Below are 23,982 nucleotides of genomic sequence, written 5' to 3' on the forward strand. Positions count from 1 at the left end.
TTGGGGACGCATTACTCCCCAACAATTCCCGTGGGAGGGGCCACAAATTATAAACTTTGACCAGTACTTACATATAGTAATGGTTATTTGGAAGAGTAGAGACGTTTTCTGGGGGATTTTTAGGTTGGGGTCGGGGCCGAGAAAAGGGGGATATGTTGGGGGAACTTTTCTTGGAGGAATTTGTCATGGGGGAAGAAAAGTTTCATGAAAGGAGAGCAGGATTTTCTAGCATAATTAAAAAAAAAAAACAATGAAAAAATAAATATGAAAAAGTTTTTTCAACTGAAAGTAAGGAGAAGCATTAAAATTTAAAACGAACAGAAATTAATACGTGTATGATCGGCTAACCTCCTCCTAATACCTCGCTCTTTACGCTAAAGCATTTTTAGTAATTTCAACTATTTATTCTACGGCTTTTGTGATTCAGGGGTCATTCTTAAGAAATTGGGACAAGATTTAAGCTTTAGTGTAAAGAGCGAGGTACTGACGAGGGGGTGAATCCCTTCATATACGTAAAAAAAACATGAGAATACAGAAGTTCGTTACGTAAGCTAATTTGTAAGTTACGTATATCTTTTACTAATAAATATTCATAAAAAATTAAAAGTTCTAGTTGTCTTTTTAAGTAACCAAAAAATCAGAGGGCAACTAGGCCTCCTCCCCCACTCCTTTTTTCTCAAAATCGCTCGATCAAAACTACGAGAAACCCAGTTAGCCAAAAAAAAAAAAAAAATGCAAATTTCGTTTTAATTATTCATCTACGGAGAGCCAAAATCAAAACATGTATTAATTCAAAAACGTTCAGAAATTAAATAAAAAAAACAAGTTTTTTTTTAACGGGAGTAAGGAGCGACATTAAAACTTAAAACGAACAGAAATTACTATATACAAAGTAATTTCTGTTCGGTTTAAGTTTTAATGTCGCTCCTTACTTCCCGTTAAAAAAACTTGTTTTTTATTTAATCTAAAGAAGAGCTAACAGCTGACATGGCACCTGTGACGAGGTCGGAAGAGCCAAGAGCTCATATGGTATGAGCTCTAGCAAAATTCTATGAGTCAATAGATTGATCTAAAGGGAAAATCAGAGGCTTAATGGCGGTGGCAATTTAACATAAGAGCTCTGAGTCACAAGGTCTGTCTAAATATCAAAATTCCTTTAGATCCAATTACCCACTCATAAGTTAAAAATACCTCAGTTTCTAATTTTTCCACTCCCTTCAGCCCCCCAGATGGTCGAATCAGGGAAAACGACTTTATCAAGTCAATTTGTTTAGCTCCATGAAATGCCTACCAATTTTCATGGTCCTAGCATGTCCAAAAGCACCTAACTTGCCACAGCACTGAACCCCATCCCCTAACTTCCACAAAGAGAGCGGATCCAGTCTGGTTACGTCAATCATATATCTACAACATTTGCTTATTCTACCCACCGAGTTTCATCCTGATCTCTCCACTCTCAGCGTTTTCCAAGATTTCTGGTTTCCCCTTCCAACTCCCCCAAATGTCAACAGATCTGGTCGGGATTTGAAATAAGAGCTCTGAGACATGAGTTCCTTCTAAATATCAAATTTCATTAACATCCGTCCACCTGTTATTAAGTTAAAAATACCTCAATTTTTCTAATTTTTCCAAATTAACAACCCCCAAAGAGAACAGATCCATTCCAATTATGTCAATCGCGTATCTATAGCTTGTACTTATTCTTCCCATCAAGTTTCATCTAGATCTATCTACTCTAAGCGTTTTCCAAGAATTCTGTTTCCCCACAGATCCGATTCAAATTGAAAATGGAGCATCTGAGACAGATGCTCCATTCTCAGAAGAAATTTTCATTTCAAGAAGAAAGCGTTCTTCTTTATATCAATTTTCATTAAGATATAATCGAGCTGTCTTAATTGGCATAATAAGGTTTAGTGTAATAATTTTTTTTTTCGGAGCGAGCTGTAATAACACGAATAGTTCTATTAAGGCGTAATAAGGGAGAATAGATCTTGAATCTATTTTGACTTATTAAAAAGGCAACTAGAACTTTTAATTTTTTACAAACTTTTTCATTGGTAAAAATTATACGTAACTTAGGAATTAACTTACGTAACGAACTTCTATATTCGTATGTTTTTATTGCGTATATGAGGGGGTTCAACCCTCGTCGATACCTCGCTCTTTACACTAAAGCTTAAATGTCCCAACTCCTTAAGAATGACCAAGTTTTAATGCTGCTCCTTACTTTCAGTAGAAAAACTTTTCATATTTATTTTTTCATTGCTTTTTCAAATCATGCTAGAAAATCCTTCATTGAAATTCTCTTCCCCCATGAGAAGTTCCTCCATGGAAATATCCTCCCAAGTAGCCCCCCCCCGTCAAATATCCCCCTAAACCAAAAAATCCCCCTGAAAACGTCTGTACACTCCCCTGTAACCATTACTATATGTAAACACAGGTCAAAGTTTGTAATTTGAAGCCCCTCCCACGGGGACTGCGGGGGAGTAAGTCGTCCCTAAAGACATAGTTATTAGATTTTTCGACTATGGTGAACAAAATGGCTATCTCAGAATTTTGATCCGGTGACTTTTGGGAAAAAATGGGCGTAGGAGGGGGTCTAGATGCCCCGCAATTTTTTGGTCACTTAAAAACGGCACTAGAACTTTTAATTTCCGTTAGAATTACCCCTCTTGCGACATTCTAGGACCACCGTGATCTGTCTTCTGGCAAAAAATGAGAAATCCCCCATTTTTGTAGATATGTGCTTGAAATTTCCACAATAAGCTCCTCTAATACGCTGAATCTGATGGTGTGATTTTCGTTAATATTGTATGACTTTTAGGGGGTGTTTCCCCCTATTTTCTAAAATGAGACGAATTTTCTCAGGCTCGTAACTTTTGATGGGTATAATTCATCTTTGTGAAACTCATATATTTTTTAAAGTCAGCATTAAAATGCGATTCTGTTGATGTAACTATTGGTATCATTTTTAGAGTTTCGGTTACTATTGAGCCGGGTCACTCCTTACAACAGTTCGTTACCACGAACTGTTTGATCATCACTGGAAGACCGAGTCCGAGGAAGGCATATCAATTAAACCAAATCAAGCAATTATTTTTCTGTTTCGGCGCCATCTAGGAAGCCGGAGGTGGAATTTGGAATATCTGAAATAAGCCGCAATTAGAGTATGGCAATTTTTCTTACGAAACAGAGGAGCCGTGTCTGATAAAAACAAAAACACAGGGGCGCAATAAGCGTTGTAAATCATACACAAACCGTTGCGGTTGTAACGGCTTTTGTTTGGGGATATTTTTCCGTAAGCGACACGTAGGTTTTTCACGGCTTGATTCACTAGGGATGAACAGGTAGTGGAAAGTGTTGGACCAAAACACAGACCAAGCCAACTAACTAAAGAAGAAAACGGCAGAACTGCAGACTCAGCAACGAATGGAGGACAGCATAAGGGCTATTAAAACAAATAAACTCGCATTTAGACGCATTAACTGACAGTCCAATCCTAGATAGTTCATTGGTTAATATAGCAAAATTGGAAAGCAATCCACGGCAAGTCCGGGCAACAAGAAGAACGTTGCCTGCATATGCAACAGAAGACAAACCAATATTACCGTAAGAAATATTACCGGATTATATTTCCTTAAGATACAATCACCGATATGAACACTTGGTTTTGTGATATCTAGTCTTGAAATAATAAAAAAGAAAAATCAAATGTTCTATTTGTTTTCCATCCACTCATTTGAGCAAAATCATTTGTGAGAGCAACATGCCCATGGTTGGCTTAGAATCTCTCTAAAATGCTTTAAACAGAAGGAATTTTAAAAACAATTATACTGATCAGCAAGAAGAATATTAACATAACTCTCTAAACTTGGTACTTTTTAAGACAATTTTTTAGCAAAGCAAATGCAAAACTTCAATGGTTTTTAAACAAGTAACTTGTTTAAACAAAACTTAAATTAAAAAGAATACTTATTAGAAACAATGCTAGTAATACGGATGTAGACTTAAATAGCCAATTTTGCCTGTTTGAAACACCCCACAACAACACTAGCTAACAAAAGAGCAATTAAATTTGTGAGTCCAATACAGAATTTCGTATGATAAAATAACAATAATAATACAAAACTTATGAATTTTCCGCTGGTAAATAAGAACCTTGAACTTTTTTGTATTTGGACAGACGCGTAAATCGCCACCATCCGACGCATAAGCCATAAAAAGTGTTATGCAGCTTATTAAGCAAAAAAACAAGTTTTTTTTAACTGAAAGTAAGAAGCGACATTAAAACTTAAAACAAATAGAAATTATTTCGTATATGAAAGGGGCTGCTTCCTCATCAACGCCCCGCTCTTTATGCTAAAATTTGACTCTTCCTTTTAAAACAGTAAAAAACTTTTGCGTAAAGAGCGGGGCGTTGATGAGGAATTAGCCCCTTTGTTTTTTTTTAATTATTTATGTAGAGGCAGATACCACCTTATAAAAATCTTGTTACTGTTAGGAAATGCAATTTAATGTGTTGAAGTTAATGTAGTAGAGTAGTGGATACAGACTAAACATGGGCTGGTATTAACTTTAAGGCAGAAACCAGAAAGAAACCAAGAAACACCAATATATAACTTGTTGAAGGTGTCCAAAGAAGAGCCACGAAATGGATTGATGGTATATGCAGTCAGCCCTACTGCAGTAGATTACAATTGGCTAACCTCCCAACACTTGTTTTTCAGCATAGGTGTAATGACATGATGCTCACCTACAGATACTTCCAACAAGCAGACTAGAAGCTGTTCACCTTCTCTTCCCAACAAAGACAAACACAAAAACTTTCCAAAAAGCTGTACAAATCCACTGTTAACACCAAGGTCTGACTAGATTTTTTCAACCAGGAACTAGCGAATAATTGGAACCAATTAAGTCAAGAAACAATTTTGGCAACCTCACATGAGAAATTCAAAGAGAAGCTCAACAAAGAATGGGAGGCCAAACCATGGAGATTCTAGTGGAAAACTCCTCCCATTGCTTACTACCATAGCACTCTTGGAAGACAATAGAATCAGCTTAGAGAATGATGCAGCTTGTTATACCCAACCATCTCACACACTCAATCCAAAGTTACTGTTGTGCAGTGGTGCCAACTCTAAATCACTAGAGAATGGTTCTTGAAACACACCTACCATGTGATCACTGTTACCAAGTGGGCTTAATTTGCATCTCTTCAACACTCTCTAGTCCTGATAGTTTGTTGCTTGACCTTAACACAACAACCAGATCTATTGCTATCATCAACTATGGAGCATCACAGTTCTTGTAACTAATTTGCTCTAAAGTGTGAATTAAGGTAATCCACAACATACCCTTGTCTGTAGACCTATCCCTGAAAATTCCATTTCCCTAACCTAAACCTATCCAAGATAGCAAAAAGTAACTAAGCTAGTATTTTATCAACACTAGTAGCCTAATGCATCCAATACAATTTCACAAAGATGGTGCCATTTTGCAATTGCATTTAGCCTACTGTCTATTTTGAACCTGATGAATATCTAGCATTAACCAAAATATTAGGATGAAATATGATAAAATAGTGATAAAATTGGTAGCCTAGTCTAGTTCTTTTCAAATTCTATGACTAGTGACTGGTAATTTTTGGAATAGCAACAGTACTTGTATGGTATAGCCCCTAGGTAACATTCTTCAAATATGTTTCTCTAATGTTCCATCCTAATGAAATATACCTAAGCATGACAAAAACAAAATACTTTAAAAGCAAATTTGGGCTATATATTTGCACATTAGAGAGGGAGGGAAGTAAAGCTGGTCTGCATGCCTAATGTGCTAGGTACAATTATTCTGTACACTATGAAGTAAGAATTATTTTCTAACTTCACACTGTCAAAGTACTTTATCCCCCCCCCCTCCCAGTGTGTACTAGTTGACAAATTTGATTATTACTATAGAGATTGACCAAATTATCCAACTAGATGGCAAAAATATTTGTTTTTGTAAAGAGATGGGATAGAACTTTTTAATATAAGCTTACATGCTATTTTTTTCTATTTGCCAAAAGGCAGTGTTCCCTCTTGTGTGTAGCATGAAAATTCAACTAAGTAAGTAATACTTATTCCTTGATTTTCAAATATTAGCTAACTTGGTAGACTAGTGAATTATCTTAGTTATTTCATAGTGGTAAAATTCTAGTTAATTGACTTCTTGCTATCTCAGAAAGGGTTTAGGTTAGGAAAATGAAACTTTCAGATGAATCTACAGACTAAAGTATGTCCCAGGAATGTATTTTGAAGCAACTACCTCTACTGACCTTTGATGACCTTCAAAAATATGTATTTTATAAAAATGAAATCTTGTTAGATAGATATTCTGCTTGATTGAAGTACAGCAAAATTGTTTTCAGCTTCATTACTTTGCTCAGTTACATTTTAGCCTATATGGTTTTAAAGATATGCAAATACATTTCCAAAATTTTGAAGAAAACCTTGATATGGCTCAAAATTCTACTCCAATAACAGGAATTGCATTTCCAGAACTAAAGCCAGAGAAAAAGCCACTAGTAACTGAAAATTAAGGTAAAATTTTGTTTTGTCAAAATTTCAATAGGTAGCCTATACACCTGTCATGTAGGCACATTCCAGTGCCCTCTAGGGGGAGAAGGAGTGGAGGTGGGTACTTTAAAATACCTTCCTAGGACATACTTTAGACTGTAGACCCATCCCTGTAAGTTTCATTTTCCTAACCTAAACCCTTTCCGAGATAGCAAGAAGTCAATTAACTAGAATTTTACCTTTAGTAGTAATATCCAACTAGCTAGACAAATATTTTGGTAAAATTCTAGTTAATTGACTTCTAGCTATCTCAGAAAGGGTTTAGGTTAGGAAAATGAAACTTTCAGGGTGAATCTGCAGACTAAAGAATGTCCTGGGAAGGTATTTTGAAGCAACTACCTCTACTCATTCTCCCTCTAGAGGGCCCTGACCTTTGATGACCTTGAAATATATATGTGTATGGTAAAAGTCAAAAGATCTTATGCTTAATTAAAGTACAAGAAAATTGTTTTTATCATTGCTTCATAACTTTGCTCAATTCCATTTTATAAGGTTTTAAAAATATGCAAATACATTTCCAAAATTTTGAAAAAAACATTGATATGGCTCAAAATTCTACTCAAATAATAGGAATTGCATTTTCAGAACTATAGGCAGAGAAAAAGCAACTAGCAACTGAAAATTAAGGTAAAATGTTGACAAGAAATCACTAAACTAGAATTTTACCAAGCATTTTTAGAGCCTAGGCCTATTTCGAAAAACTGCTGAATTGAAAATCTATTGGTAGCCAATATTTCTTTTTCTTCCTATCTGACTTTTACCCATTAGGCTATAAACCATACCCTGTAGATGTACTTTCAGATCATAAAATATTTAGCTTAATCCTACCATCAGAAGCAAACAATGCATAAATAAATACTAATTTAGAACAAATCTAAAGACTGGAAGGGGTCTACTACCTCAGGTCTAAATTCGGGCTAAAAACCGGATACAATACCCTAACTTCTATTCATCTGTGGAAAGAGCGGCAAAATTTTTGCATTAATAATGAAATTGAAGAAATTATTGAAAGACGAAAGTCTTTGTTCTTATAAGCTGCGTTTTAGTCAGCTTGTACAGCCACCTGTGGTTTACAGATCATTCCAGCAATTCCCCATCTGGCCGTCGTTTTATAAAAAGAATCATATTACCTCTGATTGAGGTAATAAATACTTGCAAAAATAGTATTGAGGTTTCGTTTTGAATAAAATAAAATACACTGAAACGAAATTAGTCATTATTTAGAAAATGTTATTATTATTATTGAGCCGTAAGAAGCTTAATATCAGTTCTATGTTCGGAGCATAATGATTTGTGATCATTTCTAAAGATTAAAATAAATTTAAAAACTTACGTTCGCCAATATCCCGCTTTGGGTCGTTTCGTTTTGCCGTTTTTGAAGTTGTATAGCTACTCAATTAGTACTAATTTCCTATTTGCGTCGCTAAGTATTCAAAGTTGCGTTGTTCTGGATTCTAGTCTGGAATTTTTTTCTAGTCCCTTTTTATCAAATGAATGGCCTTTTCGTCAATTTAACTCAAGGGTGGATCAAGAGCAAAAACTTGGGGGGACAATGTGACAAAAGGGTTAATAATTGACAAAATCATTCTAAAAAAGAGTTAAGAAAGAAAAAAACTGGAAAAGAGGACACCAGAATAATCTAGGGGGCAGGGTTCCCTTGGTCTTCCCAGATCCACCGGGGACTTGACTTCATCTTTCCTTTAAATTGATTGTTTTGTTTTTGGTTCTCTATTTTAAGTAATAATTATTGTTTTTACAATATTGAACTCCCAATTTTACCAATGCAGAACTTCAAATTTTACATAAGGAAATGTTAAGAGGAATTGGCCAGGGTGGAAATTTTTAACCGGTTGGAAATTTTTGAGTATCGATACGTAGGGGGATTTTTCCACATAAAATTCTCCATGAAGGAGTTTATCACGGCATAAATTCTCCAGAGGGCAATTTTTGTGGGAGTAATTTGTTACTAGGGGGTAGGGTATTTGCAAAAAGAATTTTCCACGGAAAGGGCGATTTCCCGTGTGATTTTAGAACAATCAGAAATTAAAGAGTTTTTCCAATGAAAGTGTGCTAAGATATATTTAACAGCCAGAATCGTCTGCAAGAAATTTTGTGTGGAGAATTTTCAACTAGAATGGAATTGCCCGGGAGTTTTCGTGGCGTGGGGTATTTGTCGTGTAAGGAATTTAAATGGACTTTGAAATTGAGGGATTTTCGGGGGAGGAAAGAGTTTTCCAGGGAGGGGGAGCCGGATTTCCAGGCATTGTATAAAAGCAATCAGAAATTAACTTTTAAAAAACTAATTGTTTTCAACCGAAAGTAAGGGGTAACATTAAAACTAAGAAAGAACAGAATTTATTTCATATTCAAGGGGGCAGGCTGCTCCTTTCTCAATACCTCGCTCTTTACGCTGAAGTTTGACTTTTTGTCCTAATTCTTTTAGAACAACTTCTGATACACAAGGGCCATTTAATTAGGACAATTCAAAGCTTTTTTTTATTTAAATACTAAAAACTTTCAAATAACTCAAAACTTGCTCGAAACAAGATCAATGGCTATAAAATGTTTATGCTATGGCTATGGCTACAGAACATAATGAAAAATATATCACCTACTGTGGAAAAAAAGGAATAAAAATAACCAAAGGCACTTGGGAAAATGGGAAATTCAAGAACAAAAATTTAATTTACATTATCAATATATTCAAGCATGATTTTATTTATTACTTCTTCATGGATTAGTTTTGCCACACAGGCTTCAAAATTTATGTAAACCACTTTATGTCTTATGGATTTCACTGCATTATTTCAAAATGATCAAAAATAAAATAAAAAAAAAATTTCCGACTGAAAGTAAGGAGCAACATTAAAACTTAAAATGACCAGAAATCATTCTTTATATGAAAGGGGATGCCTCGGCCTCAACACCTTATTCTTTTCGCTAAAGGCTGACTCTTTGTTACAACTCTACCTTTTAAAGTAATAAAAAACCTTAGCGTAAAGAGCGAGGTGTTGAGGAAACACTCTTTGTTTGGCGCTAGCCCGCTGGACAAAAAGGACCATCTTTAGCAATCTGTCATTCTTCATCTGCAGAACGCATCTAAGCCATTATAGCCCTTATTATATCTCTCATTATAGCCTTAGAAAGTGGGACTGAACAGCATTTTTGGTATAATCTGCTATTTGAGATAGGTCAGTCAGTACGGTGACCAAAATAAAATCCGCAAGCAATTTCTCTAGAAAATCTTTAGCAAATCCTCCTGCATTTTTTGGACCGCCCATGCTTCTGAGCCATAATTGACAATTTTTATCAATCTAGCTACCACTATTCTAATCTTTGGTTCGCACACTTATCTTCATCTGACTAAAGTGAAGCGATAAGTAAGTAAGTGAAGCTGCCCACTTGATCAATCTTCTCGCTACCCAACATTACCTCTTCACCCTCACTTATTTCTATTCATAGCAACCAAGTCCGCTTTAAATTACTATTCGGACCTATTCTTGCAGCCTGAAGCAGTAAAACCTTTATAAATTAATTCATTTTGCCGATCTTTTCATCTAGGATGCCCAAATCATCAGTATAACTTTAGTCTAGAAGTGTTTTCTTTCTCTTATTGACTTCATGTTCTCCCATTGCCTTTGTTGCGTTCTATAAGACAAAGTTCATTGAAATGATCCATATGAATAGACCTACAGTCCTGCTTAACTCCAAACTGTGCACAAAACCAGTATCTAACCTCATTTTCGGCCTTGATCACTACAATGTTTTATTCTCGTACATAGCACTAATTACTTTATTTCATTTATCTAGTACATTCTCCAAAGCGCTTGCATCAGCAGAATCAAACGCTTGTTCATAATGTATAAAATTTAGGACCAAAGGGGTGTGATGGCTCTGGCACTTCTCATTTATTAATCCTAGAGGGAAAATTTGTTAACCAGATTCTCTCCCCTTCCTAAAACCACTCTGTTCTTCTCTTAAAACTTGATCACTTAAAAAGGGCATTAGAACTTTTCATTGACGTAATAATGAGCCCTCTTGCGACACTCTAAGACCCCTTGGTCGATAAGATGACCCCTGGGGAAAAGAAAAAAAAACAAACAAACAAATAAACACGCACCCGTGATTTGTCTTCTGGCAAAAAATACGAAAGTCCACATTTTTTTAGATAGGACCTTGAAATTTTTGCTTTAGGGTTCTCTGATATGCCAAATGCGATGGTGTGATTTTCGTTAAGATTCTATGACTCTTAGGAAATGTTTCCCCTTTTTCCAAAATAAGGCAAATTTTCTCAGGCTCGTAACTTTAGATGACAAAGACTAAATTAATTGAAACGTATATATTTAGAATCAACGTGAAAATTCGATTCTTTTGATATATCTCTTAGCATCAAAATTCCGTTTTTTAGAGTTCCTTTTGCTATTGAGCCGGGTCGCTCCTTACTACAGTTCGTTACCACGAACTGTTTGAAAACAAAAATAATTCGGTATTTCGGGGCTTCGGACATTATTACTCCTTTGCGGAAGTTAGGCTCAAAATTGGAAAAGGATTATATTTTTTCTCTGGGCCCCTTCCACCTCTTAGTTCGTTTATTTTCCCGTTAGTTTTCATCTGTTTTCGCTTTATAGTTGTGTTATCTCTTAGCAGTTCTTTCGTTAGTTGAGTTATGGTTGTGGTATATATGTTTTATCGCTCGTATAGTTGTGTTATTTTCAAACTATACTCCATAATAGAGAGGTTCCGAACACCCAGCATTGTATATTAAGCTCTGAATTTGACGTTTTTTTTCTAACGTGACCAGATTCGTCCTGCGCCCTTTTCATTGAATTTTTCTTCCTCCATGACATATTTCTCCAAGGAAAGATCCTCCCACATAGCTCCCTCCCCTCAACGCTACCCCCAAAACCAAAAAAATCCCCCTGAAAACGTCTGTACACTTTCCAATAACCATTATTATATGTAAACACTGGTCGAAGTTTGTAACTTGCAGCCCCTTCCCCAGGGACTGTGGGGGAGTAAGTCATCTCCAAAGACATATGAATGAGCCCTCTTCTCACATTCTAGGACCACTTGGTCGATACGATGACCCCTGGAAAAAAAAACAAAAAAAAAAAAAAACAAATAAACACGCACCCGTGATTTGTCTTCTGGCAAAAAATGCAAAATTCCTCATTTTTGTAGATAGGAGCTTGAAACTTCTACAGTAGAGTCCTCTGATACGCTGAATCTGATGGTGTCATTTTCGTTAAGATCCTACGACTTTTAGGGGGTGTTTCCCCTATTTTCCTAAATAAGGCAAATTTTCTCAGGCTCGTAACTTTTGATGGGTAAGACTAAACTTGATGAAACTTATATATTTAAAATCAGCATTAAAATGTAATTCTTTTGATGTAGCTATTGATATCAAAATTCATTTTTTTAGAGTTTTGGTTACTATTGAGCTGGGTCGCTCCCCACTACAGTTCGTTACCACGAACTGTTTGATTTATCCTGTTTATGTCTACCAGATTTAGTTATCCCTACAGAAGGATAGGTCTATATACCAATTTGCTGAATCATTTGTTACTAACTTCAAATAATCAGAAATAGAGCTTAGTCTGTTTAAAAAAAAGTATGCTAAAGAGAATTCTCCTGAAAAACTTTCCTGTCATTTGAGGGAACTTTTCTTGGAGGGTGAGCTAGACTTACCAGCATTATTTGAAATCAATTAGAATTTTATATAAAAAATAAGTTTTTTTATACAGAATAATTTTTCTGTTTGTCTTGGGTTTTAATATTACTCCTTACCTTCAGTAGAAAAAACTTTCTATTTAAAGCATTTAAACTTTAAAAAATGGGGTTTTGATACTAATAGATACATCAAAAGATTTACAAATTAAGCACTTTATACTGGGCAACTACATATATGGATAGATATATAGATAGAAAAGATTTTATTTTCATGGCACTGCCAAATTTCTTATGGTATAGTCACATTAAAAAGCGATGCAAAATAAAAAACAAAACAAAGAAAAAAAACTCATCAATCCTCCTGACTTTCGTTATACATTTTTACAAAGCTAGGTATTAAAACTCTTCGCTAACCGCTGGTGGGCACAGCGTACCAGCTGATGTTAGTCAACAGGCACTGCCACCCTGTATAGGAGTTTTTATGATATGGATTGAGGGGGAAAAAGAGTTTTGTGGATTGGTTGGATCAAAGATTTTCTTCCAAAATCCGCGCCGAGTTTCTCTCTTCTTTTTTCCAGAGTTGGTATTTTAACTTTGTCAGCAGCTCTTCATACAACATTTCTGCCTGCTTCGAAACTATCATTAGATCTCTTTTCTGAACTCTTTCGAGCCTGGCGCTTTTCTCAGCCGTCAGTCCAAAATGCCATACAGGAGCTGTATATTCCAGAATTGGGCGAATAAAAGATGTAAATATTTGGAGGAGGTAACATGGAGGGGCACTATGTTTTGATATAAGCTTAAGTATCTGCAAATGATCCAAATCAGGTGGACTATTCTCAAGTGGACGCAATCTATCGAAATCTACAACCATATTTAAAATCATTTAAATGGTACTGGTCAAGTGAAAAAATATCATCATAACTATCCAATATTATTCTTCTCAGTAAATCCTGCGACGAATGAAAGTTAAAAGAGCCTTTAGTAACTTCCTTCAAAAAACGGAAATAAATATAACCAACAATAATATGACTAAAATAACTATCCTTGACACAAGCAATAAGTGAATTAAAAGAAAATAGATTAAGAAAATATACAATCACAAAAAAAATACAAGCAATACTTTCCCTCTCCAATATTGGCCAAGGAAGGAATGAATTGCAAACTAACATAATTCTCAATATTTATTTACCGGATACCTACACAATATACACTCACAAAAACACCACACACTCACATCAAAAGGGAAAAAAGGGAAATTATTTACTTTTCTTTTTAACATAAATTAATCTTGACAACAAAAACAACATTTACAAACATACACTTAAAAGAAAAATATAAGCAAAGGGAAAGAGAACAAAAAAACAAAAAAAAAACATTTACATGGGCATACTACATAATTATAATTTCAACGTGGAACACCTCCTAAACGCATTGGTTGGCTTATTTTGGGAATTAATTGATCACATTGATAATAGGCTTTCACTCCATTTGCTCTTTCGATACGAATAATTGGGGGAAGGGAATTAGAAACCCAAGACGATATACCCAGTGCATTCAATTTAACCTTCATTGCAAATAACTTTTTTTCTAGCAACACGAATAGAAATAGGTGCATTATCACTCAAATGAATGTTAATGTGATTAGCTACTGACTTGCCTTTCAGCCTCTTACCTCTTTTTAATATATCTACTTTATATACCTACCATATCTCTACCAGCAATGCAATGACGTTGTCATACTTGTCAAACTTCTGTGGAAAAACTGAAGAAGTTTCTTATGCATGGAGATACTTATATTAAATTACTTAATGAGAGAAAATAAAAATTTGCATAGGTTTTCAATACTATATTTAATATATATGTATTAAAAATATTTAGAAATATCTAGTATTTAAAAATATAATTAATTTCATAACAACTTACCATCCATAGAATAATCCGGGGAACGCATACGAAAAGAAATTCTTTTTTATCCCAGAGTCGTAACTTGCCACATTGATATAGAATAATCCATAGAATAATCAGGGGAACGCATACGAAAAGAAATTCAATGGATGACAATTTTCACTGAATAGGCAAAGAAAAGAGGCCAATATATATTCGGTTGATAAAAAAACGATGAATGCGTAGACAAAATAAATTGGAAATTTTGTAAGATCAAAACGTTGGAAACCTTGCATATAAATTTTCAACGGTTCTTCATTCACCTAAAAGTTGAGATTGCAAATTTAAACACTATCAATAAAAATGGCTAGAGTCGAACTTGTGAATTTTACAAATTAAGCACTTTATACTGGGCAACTACATATATGGATAGATATATAGATAGAAAAGATTTTATTTTCATGGCACTGTCAAATTTCTTATGGTATAGTCACATTAAAAAGCGATGCAAAATAAAAAACAAAACAAAGAAAAAAAACTCATCAATCCTCCTGACTTTCGTTATACATTTTTACAAAGCTAGGTATTAAAACTCTTCGCTAGCCGCTGGTGGGCACAGCGTACCAGCTGATGTTAGTCAACAGGCACTGCCACCCTGTACAGGAGTTGTTATGATATGGATTGAGGGGGAAAAAGGGTTTTGTGGATTGGTTGGATCAAAGATTTTCTTCCAAAATCCGCGCCGAGTTTCTCTCTTCTTTTTTCCAGAGTTGGTATTTTAACTTTGTCAGCAGCTCTTCATACAACATTTCTGCCTGCTTCGAAACTATCATTAGATCTCTTTTCTGAACTCTTTCGAGCCTGGCGCTTTTCTCAGCCGTCAGTCCAAAATGCCATACAGGAGCTGCATATTCCAGAATTGGGCGAATACAAGATGAAATATTTGGAGGAGGTAACCTAGAGGGGCACTATGTTTCGATATAAGCTTGAGCATATGCAAATGATCCAAATCAGGTGGACTATTGGCAAAGGAAGGAATGAATTGCAAACTAACATAATTCTCAATATTTATTTACCGGATACCTACACAATATACACTCACAAAAACACCACACACTCACATCAAAAGGGAAAATAGGGAAATTATTTACTTTTATTTTTAACATAAATTAATCTTGACAACAAAAACAACATTTACAAACATACACTTAAAAGAAAAAATATAAGCAAAGGGAAAAAGAAGAAAAAGAAAAAAAACATTTACATGGGCAAACTACATAATTATAATTTCAACGTGGATCACCTCCTAAACACATTGGTTGGCTTATTTTGGGAATTAACTGATCACATTGATAATAGGCTTTCACTCCATTTGCTCTTTCGATACGAATAACTGGCGGGACGGAATTAGAAACCCAAGACGATATACCCAGTGCATTCAATTTATCCTTCATTGCAAATAACTTTTTTTCTAGCAACACGAATAGAAATAGGTGCATTATCACTCAAATGAATGTTAATGTGATTAGCTACTGACTTGCCTTTCAGCTTTTTACCTCTTTTTAATATATCTACCTTATATACCTACCATATATCTACCAGCAATGCAATGACGTTGTCACACTTGTCAAGCTTCTGTGGAAAAACTGAGGAAGTATCTAATGCATGGAGATACTTATATTAAATAACTTAATGAGAGAAAATAAAAATTTGCATTGGTTTTCAATACTATATTTAATATATATGTATTAAAAATATTTAGAAATATCTAGTATTTAAAAATATAATTAATTTCATAACAACTTACCATCCATAGAATAATCCGGGGAACGCAAACGAAAAGAAATTCTTTATTTTCCCAGAGTCGTAACTTGCCACATTGATATAGAATAATCCATAGAATAATCCGGGGAACGCATACGAAAAGAAATTCAATGGATGACAATTTTCACTGAATAGGCAAAGAAAAGGGGCCAATATATATTCGGTTTATAAAAAAACGATGAATGCGTAGACAAAATAAATTGGAAAATTTTGTAAGATCGAAACCTTGGACACCTTGCATATAAATTTTCAACGGTTCTTCATTCACCTAAAAGTTGAGATGCAAATTTAAACACTATCAATCAAAATGGCTAGAGTCGAACTTGTGAATTTTACAAATTAAGCACTTTATACTGGGCAACTACATATATGGATAGATATATAGATAGAAAAGATTTTATTTTCATGGCACTGCCAAATTTCTCATGGTATAGTCACATTAAAAAGCGATGCAAAATAAAAAACAAAACAAAGAAAAAAAACTCATCAATCCTCCTGACTTTCGTTATACATTTTTACAAAGCTAGGTATTTAAACTCTTCGCTAACCGATGGTGGGCACAAAGAGTTAGACCTTCTCCAAGATCTGAAAAAAAATTACTTTCTTCAAAAAGATACCATTACCGTTTATCCTTAAAAATCACCAGAGGTTTATTTTCTTCAATGCTTATGAGGTCCAAGGCCTAATATGGTCAAGAGTGAGGAAAAGGGAATTATTTTCTTGTTGTTTTAAAGTTAGAGTCATTTAGAGGTCCGATTGACTTACTCAAATATTTTACAAGATATTGTATGTCCTTAATACAAAGAATGAAAATTGAAAGTTCTAGTTACATTTTTATGAGTCACGAGGGATCAGAGAGCATCTAACCCCTCCCCCTCCCAACACACGCATAAATGACGAAAAAGAGGGTTTGACTTTGTCTGTGATAAAAAAAAAAATATTTAGCTTCTTTCAGAGATACTATTACCATTTCTTGTTAATGATTACCACGAGTTTATTTTCCTGAACCGTTATTAGATCCAAGAATATATGTGAAATGTATATGGTCAAGAGGAAAAGAATAAATAAAAAATGTGGAATGATGTTCTTGCTTTTTAAATTTAGAGCTATTTAGAGGTCCAGATGACAATATTTAAATATTATGCCAAACAATATAAATTTTACCGAATAGATCTTTTTCTTTGCTATTGTCTGTCCATCGAGCCAAAACATTTGTAGTAATGTCCAAAAAACTTGAATAATGAAAATTGAAGCTTTCGACATGTTTACCTGAAAAATAAACAATTATTATTTGGGAAAACAAACAACAATTATTGTTTTTACTAACAAACAACATCTGCACCGTAACCTTGTAACAGTTGATGAAATTAAACAAATTATTTATGGGTTACGTAGTAACTCATCTGATAGTGATTAAATCACTTTAAAAACTCCTTAGTTTATATTCTATTTTAAATTTCAAGTTTTATGTGAATTAATTAACAAGTGTTTTCGTCAAGGAAAACTTACAAATTAATTTAAAAATGCCCGTGTAACCCCAATTCATAAGGGTGGTATTAAAACTGACCATGGAAAGTATAGACCGATATTTATTTTTCCTACACTTTTCCGCATTTTAGAGAACTGTTTCAGGCAATGATTTATTTAACAATTATTATCAATGAGGCAATAGATAAAGGTTTAAAGTAGATGCTGTATTTTTAGATTTGATAAAAGCTTTCGACATGGTGGACTATGAACTTCTTAAAAAGTGTGAGGTGTATGGTCAGAGGGGAAAAGTGTCAAATTTCTTAAGAAGTTTTTTAAGTAATCATTTTCAGTATGTTCAACTAAATGATTCTTCTTCAGGAGAAAAACTGGTTTTCCGCAAGGATCAGTCCTTGGTCCTATATTATTCTTGATATTCATGAATGATTGACCAAATTGTCGAAATAAGTTTTGCTACAGAATAATTGAACTAACGGTAAACTCCAATAATGAAACAGTTTTGCCTTTTGCTGATGACACAACAGCAATTACCAGAGCTTAGACAGCGCAACTGCTTGAGAAGTAATTGAGGGAATAAGTTAAAGTTATAAAGTTAGGCCTTGCAATAGGGACAAATTTTAGACATATTCCCGATTTGAACACATCTACTCAAGCTATAATCATCGACTAGGCTGTACCTGAATGTCAGGCGATAATTTTGACGTTGGTCTTGTGATTCCTCGGCACGCTTTATTCGGAATTATCTCTTTGAACCGCAAGCATGTTTTCACGTTGTTCTTGTGATTCCTCGCCATGATTTTTTTTTGTAATTTCCTTTGAGCCTCAAGCCGTTTTTCACGTTGTTCTTGTGATTCCTCGGCACGTTTTCTTTTTGTATTATCTCTTTGAGCCACGAGCCTGTTTTCACGTTGTTCTTGTGATTCCTCGGCACGTTTTCTTTTCTTACTTTCTCTTTCAGCCGCAAGACTTTTGTCCTTAACTCTTTGAGCCACTTCCTTGGCTGTTTCTTCTTTCGTCACAATGAAATACATATCGCCGAACTTTTGTTTTTTTTTAACAAAAATCTGGTAGGCATTGATGACCTTATCCAAGTCAAAATCCCAAGGACAATCATTGTCGCTATCATTTTCGTTTTGATACGTTTTGATTCTCGCTGTCCAGGTTGATTTTCATCTAAGTGCGCGGTTTTGCGTTCTTTTGCCACAAGGCTTTTGGTATTAACTCTTTGAGCAGCTTCCTCGGCTGTTTCTTTTGCCATTGTAGGATTTACACTAAAACTTCTCTTTAAATCACCTTCTTATATTCTTATAATGACGTCATATGCAAAGCATATATACTTATAATAACGTCATATGCGGACAAACAAACACACATATGCGGACAAACACAAAACATGGATAAACACACAAGCTTACAACTTATTTATATATATATGTATATATATATATACTAGCTGTTGGGGTGGCGCTTCGCACCACCCCAACACCTAGTTGGTGGGGGTGCTTCGTGCCCCCCAAGCCCCCCCGCTCGCGTAAGTTCTTACGTGCCATGTTACTTACGCGCCATTGTAGTTGTGTAAAATAGATTGTCATGTTTACCGACTCTTGAACATGCAACATATAATTGTCCATGGGAAAAACAATCCGTATTCAGATCTCTACCTCATTTTTTTAATTATTGCACTTAGCTTTGTTGATTTTGATTACTAATCGAACATTCCCTGTGTCTCGGTCGTCATTTATATTCTCAGTCTGTAATTTCTCTTCGAGTGTCCCGGTCGTCATTTACATCCCCTGTGTCCTGGTCGTCATTTGTGTCCCGGTGTCCCCGTCTGTAATTTCGTCAGTCGACAAACATGACGTCAGTCGATAAACAGCTTCATGACGACATACAGCTCAATCCTTATAATGACGTCAGTCGACAAACATGACATCAGTCGACACACAAACATGACGTCAGTCGACGGACACACAAACAAACAACTTATTTTTATATATATACAGATAGATATGAAAGGGTTTTCCCCCTCATCAATGCCTCAATCTTTACACTAAAGCTTGAATTTTGTCCCAAATCTGAAAGAATGACCCCTGAATCCCAAAGGCTTTAGAATGAATAGTTGAAATTATCAAAAATACTTTAGCGTAAAGAGCAAGGTATTGTCGAGGAGAAAACCTTCTTATATACGTAATATTTTATTTTCGTTTTAAGTTTCAATGCTACCCATTCATTCCAGGTGAAAAAATCATTTATTTTCTCATTGCATCTTTTTAAATAATGCTAGAATATCCTGGGCCCCTTCATGGAAATTCTCTCCCCTCATCATAAATTCCTCCATGTAAAGATTCTCCCACATAACCCCTTACCCTAACTCACTCCCACTCCAAGGCGAAAAAGTCACCCTGAAAACGTATGTATATTTCACAATAACCATTACTAAATGTAAACAATGGTCAAAGTTTAGCCCCTCCCACGGAGACTCGGGGGGATAAGTCGTCCCCAAATACATAGTTAATAGGTTTTCGACTAAGTTGAACAGAATGGCTATTTCACAATTTTGATCCGGTTAATTTGCGAAAAAATGTGCTTGGGAGGGGGGCCTTGGTGCCCGCCAATTTTTTTGGTCACTTAAAAAGGGCACTAGAAATTTTGATTTCCGTTAGAATAAGTCCTCCTGCAACATTCTAGGACCACTGGGTCAATGCAATCACCCCTGGGAAACAACAAACAAACAAATAAACAAACAAATAGACACGCATCCGTGATGTGTCTTCTGACAAAAAATACAAAATTCCACATTTTTACAGATAGGAGCTTAAAACTTCTATAGTGGGGTTTTATGATACGCTGAATCTGATGGTGTAATTTTTGTCAAGATTCTATGACAATTAGGGGCCGTTTCCCCCTATTTTCTAAAATAAGGCAAATTTTCTCAGGCTCTTAACTTTTGATGGGTAAGACTAAGCTTGATGGAACTTATATATTTAAAATCAGCATTAAAATGCAATTCTTTTGATGTAACTATTGGTATAAAAATTCTGGTTTTTAGTTTTTAAGTTACTATTGAGCCTGGTCGTTCCTTATTATACAGTTCGTTACCACGAACGGATTGATTTGAAATTTGGCAGTTAACAAGAGCTAAGAGCTCATATGGCACTTGTGAAGAGGCGAGAAGAGCCAAGAGATCATATGGTATGAGCTCTAACAAAATTCTATGAATCAATAGATTGATTTAAAAAGGAAAATAAGAGGCTTAATGCCGGTCAAGATTTAAAATGAGAGCTCTGAGTCACAAAGTCCTACTAAATATCAAAATTCCTTAAGATCCGATCACCCATTCGTAAGTTATAAATACCTAATTTTTTCTAATTTTTCTTCTCCCTTTTGCCCCCCGGATTGTCGAATCTGGGAAAATGACTTTATCAAGTCAAATTGTGCAGCTCCCTGACACGCCTACCAATTTTCATCGCCCTAGCACGTCCAGAAGCACCAAACTCGTCAAATAACTGAACCCCTCCCCCCATCTCCCCCAAAGAGAGCGAATCCAGTACGATTCTGTCAATCACGTATCATGGACATTTGTTTATTCTATCCACCAAGCTTCATCCCGATTCCTCCGATCCAAGTGTTTTTCCAAGATTTACCCCTCCAACTCCCCCCAATGTCGAAAGATCTGTTCGGGATTTGAAATAAGAGCTCTGAGACATGAATTCCTTCTAAAAATCAAATTTCATTACGATCCGATCATCTATTCGTAAGATAAAATTATCCCAATTTTCATGTTTTCCAAGTATTCCGAGTTCCCCCTCCAACTCCCCCAAATGTCACAGGATCTGGTCAGAATTTGAAATTAGAACTTTAAAGCACAAGTTCCTTCTAAATATCAAATTTCATTAAGATCTGGTAACCCTTTTGTAAGTTACAAATACCTCAATTTTCAAAATTACCCCCCCCCCCCTCAATTCCACCAAAGATAGCAGTTCCGGTCCAGTTATGTCAGTCACGTATCTTAGACAGGTTTCTATTCTTCCCATCCAGTTTCATCCTGATCTCACCGCTTTAAGTATTTTCTAAGATTTCCGGTCCCCCCAACTGCCCCCCCCCAATTACGCTTGATCCGGTTGAGATTGCAAATAAGATATCTGAGTTACAAGGTCCTTCTAAATATCAAGTTTCATGAAGATCAGATCACTCCTTTGTAAGTTAAAAATACGTCATTTTTTCTTATTTTTCAGAATTACCCCCCTCCCCCAATTGAGCGGATCCGTTCCAATTATGTAAATCATGTATGCAAGACTTCTGCTAATTTTTCCAACCAAGTTTCATCCCAATCCCTCCAATCTAAGCGTTTTCCATCATTTTAGGTTTCCCCACCCCAAACTTCCCCCAATGTCACAAGATCCGGTCAGGATTTAAAATAAGAGCTTTGAGACACGATAACCTTTTTAACATCAAATTTCATAGAGATCCAATAACCCGTTCGTATGTTAAAAATATCTCATTTTTTCTAATTTTTCTAAATTAACCTCCCCCCCCCAACTACCCCAAAGAGATCAGATCCGTTCTAGTTATGTCAATCATCTATCTAGAGTTCGTGTATTTTTTTCCACCAAGTTTCGTCCCGATCCCTCCACTCTAAGTGTTTTCCAAGTTTTAGGTTTCCCCCTCCCAACTCCCCCCAATGTCACCAGATCCGGTCAGGTGTAAAATAAAAGCTCTGAGCCACGATATCCTTCTAAATATCAAATTTAATTGAGATCCGATCTCCCGTTCGCAAGTTAAAAATACTACATTTTTTTTAACTTTTAAGAATTACCCCCCCCCCCCAACTACCCCAAAGAGAGCGAATGTGTTCCGATTATGTCAATCATGTATCTGGGACTTGCGCTTATTTTTCCCATCAAGTTTCATCCCGATCCCTCCACTCTAAGTGTTTTCCAAGATTTTAGGCTCCCCCCCCCAACTCCCCCCAATATAATCAGATCCGTTCTGGTTTTAAAATAAAAGCTCTGAGACACAATATCATTCAAAACATCAAATTTCATTAAGATCCAATCACCCACTCATAAGTTAAAAATACTTCATTTTTTCAATTTTTTCCGAATTAACCGGCCCCCCACTCCCCTCAGATGGTCAAATCGGGAAAACGACTATTTCTAATTTAATTTGGTCCGTTCTCTGATATGCTTGCCAAATTTTATCGTCCTAGCTTACCTGGAAGTGCCTAAAGTAGCAAAACCGGGACTTTAGGTCCCCCCCCCCAACTCCACCCAATAACATCAGATCCGGTCGGGATTTAAAATAAGAGTTCTGAGACACAATATCATTCAAAAAATCAAATTTCATTAAGATCCAATCACCTGCTCATAAATTAAGAATACTTCATTTTTTCTATGTTTTGCGAATTAACCGGCCCCCACTCCCCCCCCCAGATGGTCAAATCAGGAAAACGTCTATTTCTAATTTAATCTAGTCTGGTGCCTGATACGCCTGCCAAATGTCATCATCCTAGCTTACCTGGAAGTGCCTAAAGTGGCAAAACCGGACCGACAGACCGACAGACAGACAGACCGACAGACAGACAGACCGACAGAATTGGCGATTGCTATATGTCACTTGGTTAATACCAAGTGCCATAAAAACTAATCCAAAATATAACTTGGCCAAAGGAATTTCCAGGACGGCAGTCCAAAGAGCATTGAGAGTTCGAGCATTTTTGAGCATTAATGTGTTTTATATGTTCAAAACAAACAATTTTCCGATGTTGTGGCCCTTTTCTACACCACTGCCCCCTTCTGAGATGAAACCCTACGTATATACTGAGTCAAAGCGTAATCAAGATATATCAGAAAAATACTTCAGTAAAAACAAAATTACGAAACAACGTTTACCACCCTGATTTCATTGATGGACAGAGGAAAGAGATCTTTCTTAACTAAGGAAATGAAAATAAGCGCATTCAGATTTTTTTTTTTTTTTTTTTTTTTTGTACAACCTAATAGTCAGATAAAACTCAAATGCAACTATATTTTTAATATAAGGAGTCTTCAGGAGTTTTTACGCAGAGAAGGCTTCATGAATCGATACAAGTTTATACAAGATCTTTGAAATAATTTTCCTATTGCGGATTCTGATACTTTGTTACATGATTAATAAATCTTAAGTTACACGATTAAAACTTAAATGATGAAAAAATTGCTGTGAAACTCGGAAATGCAAGTCCATTAAGCCCAACCAAGAGCAAAAACGATAAACAACAGGGGCCAGCAGCCCTTATGACGAATAATTGAGATTTTATAAGAAAAGAAAACCTAGTAGGAGTCAAGCCCATAGTGCTCTATAAACTCAATTATTAAACTGCGACGGCCTACCGGCAAATTCTACATTGCAAACATGCTTATATTGTAGCTTTGAAGATCAAAATGATCTACTGAAGTAAAAAACCTTTCACTAGCATTTTCCTATTGCGGATTCTGATACTTTGTTACATGATTAAAAAATC

General features: G+C 35.5%; 2 protein-coding genes across 2 annotated transcripts in view; one reads left to right on the forward strand and one right to left on the reverse strand.

Moving 5' to 3' along the window:
* LOC136043539 (uncharacterized) overlaps positions 1-7,576 on the reverse strand; it is a 32,651-nt gene extending 25,075 nt beyond the window's left edge. The window contains exon 1 of the mRNA XM_065728458.1: positions 7,514-7,576. The gene's annotated coding sequence lies outside the window, so the exon portion shown is untranslated. The remainder of the gene's footprint in view (positions 1-7,513) is intronic.
* The window catches only part of LOC136035198 (cathepsin B-like), a 109,983-nt gene that overhangs the window by 58,313 nt on the left and 27,688 nt on the right, over positions 1-23,982 (forward strand). The gene's annotated exons all lie outside the window — the stretch shown is intronic.

This window comes from Artemia franciscana, chromosome 2 (assembly GCF_032884065.1).
Source record: "Artemia franciscana chromosome 2, ASM3288406v1, whole genome shotgun sequence".
Taxonomy (NCBI): Eukaryota; Metazoa; Arthropoda; class Branchiopoda; order Anostraca; family Artemiidae; genus Artemia; species Artemia franciscana.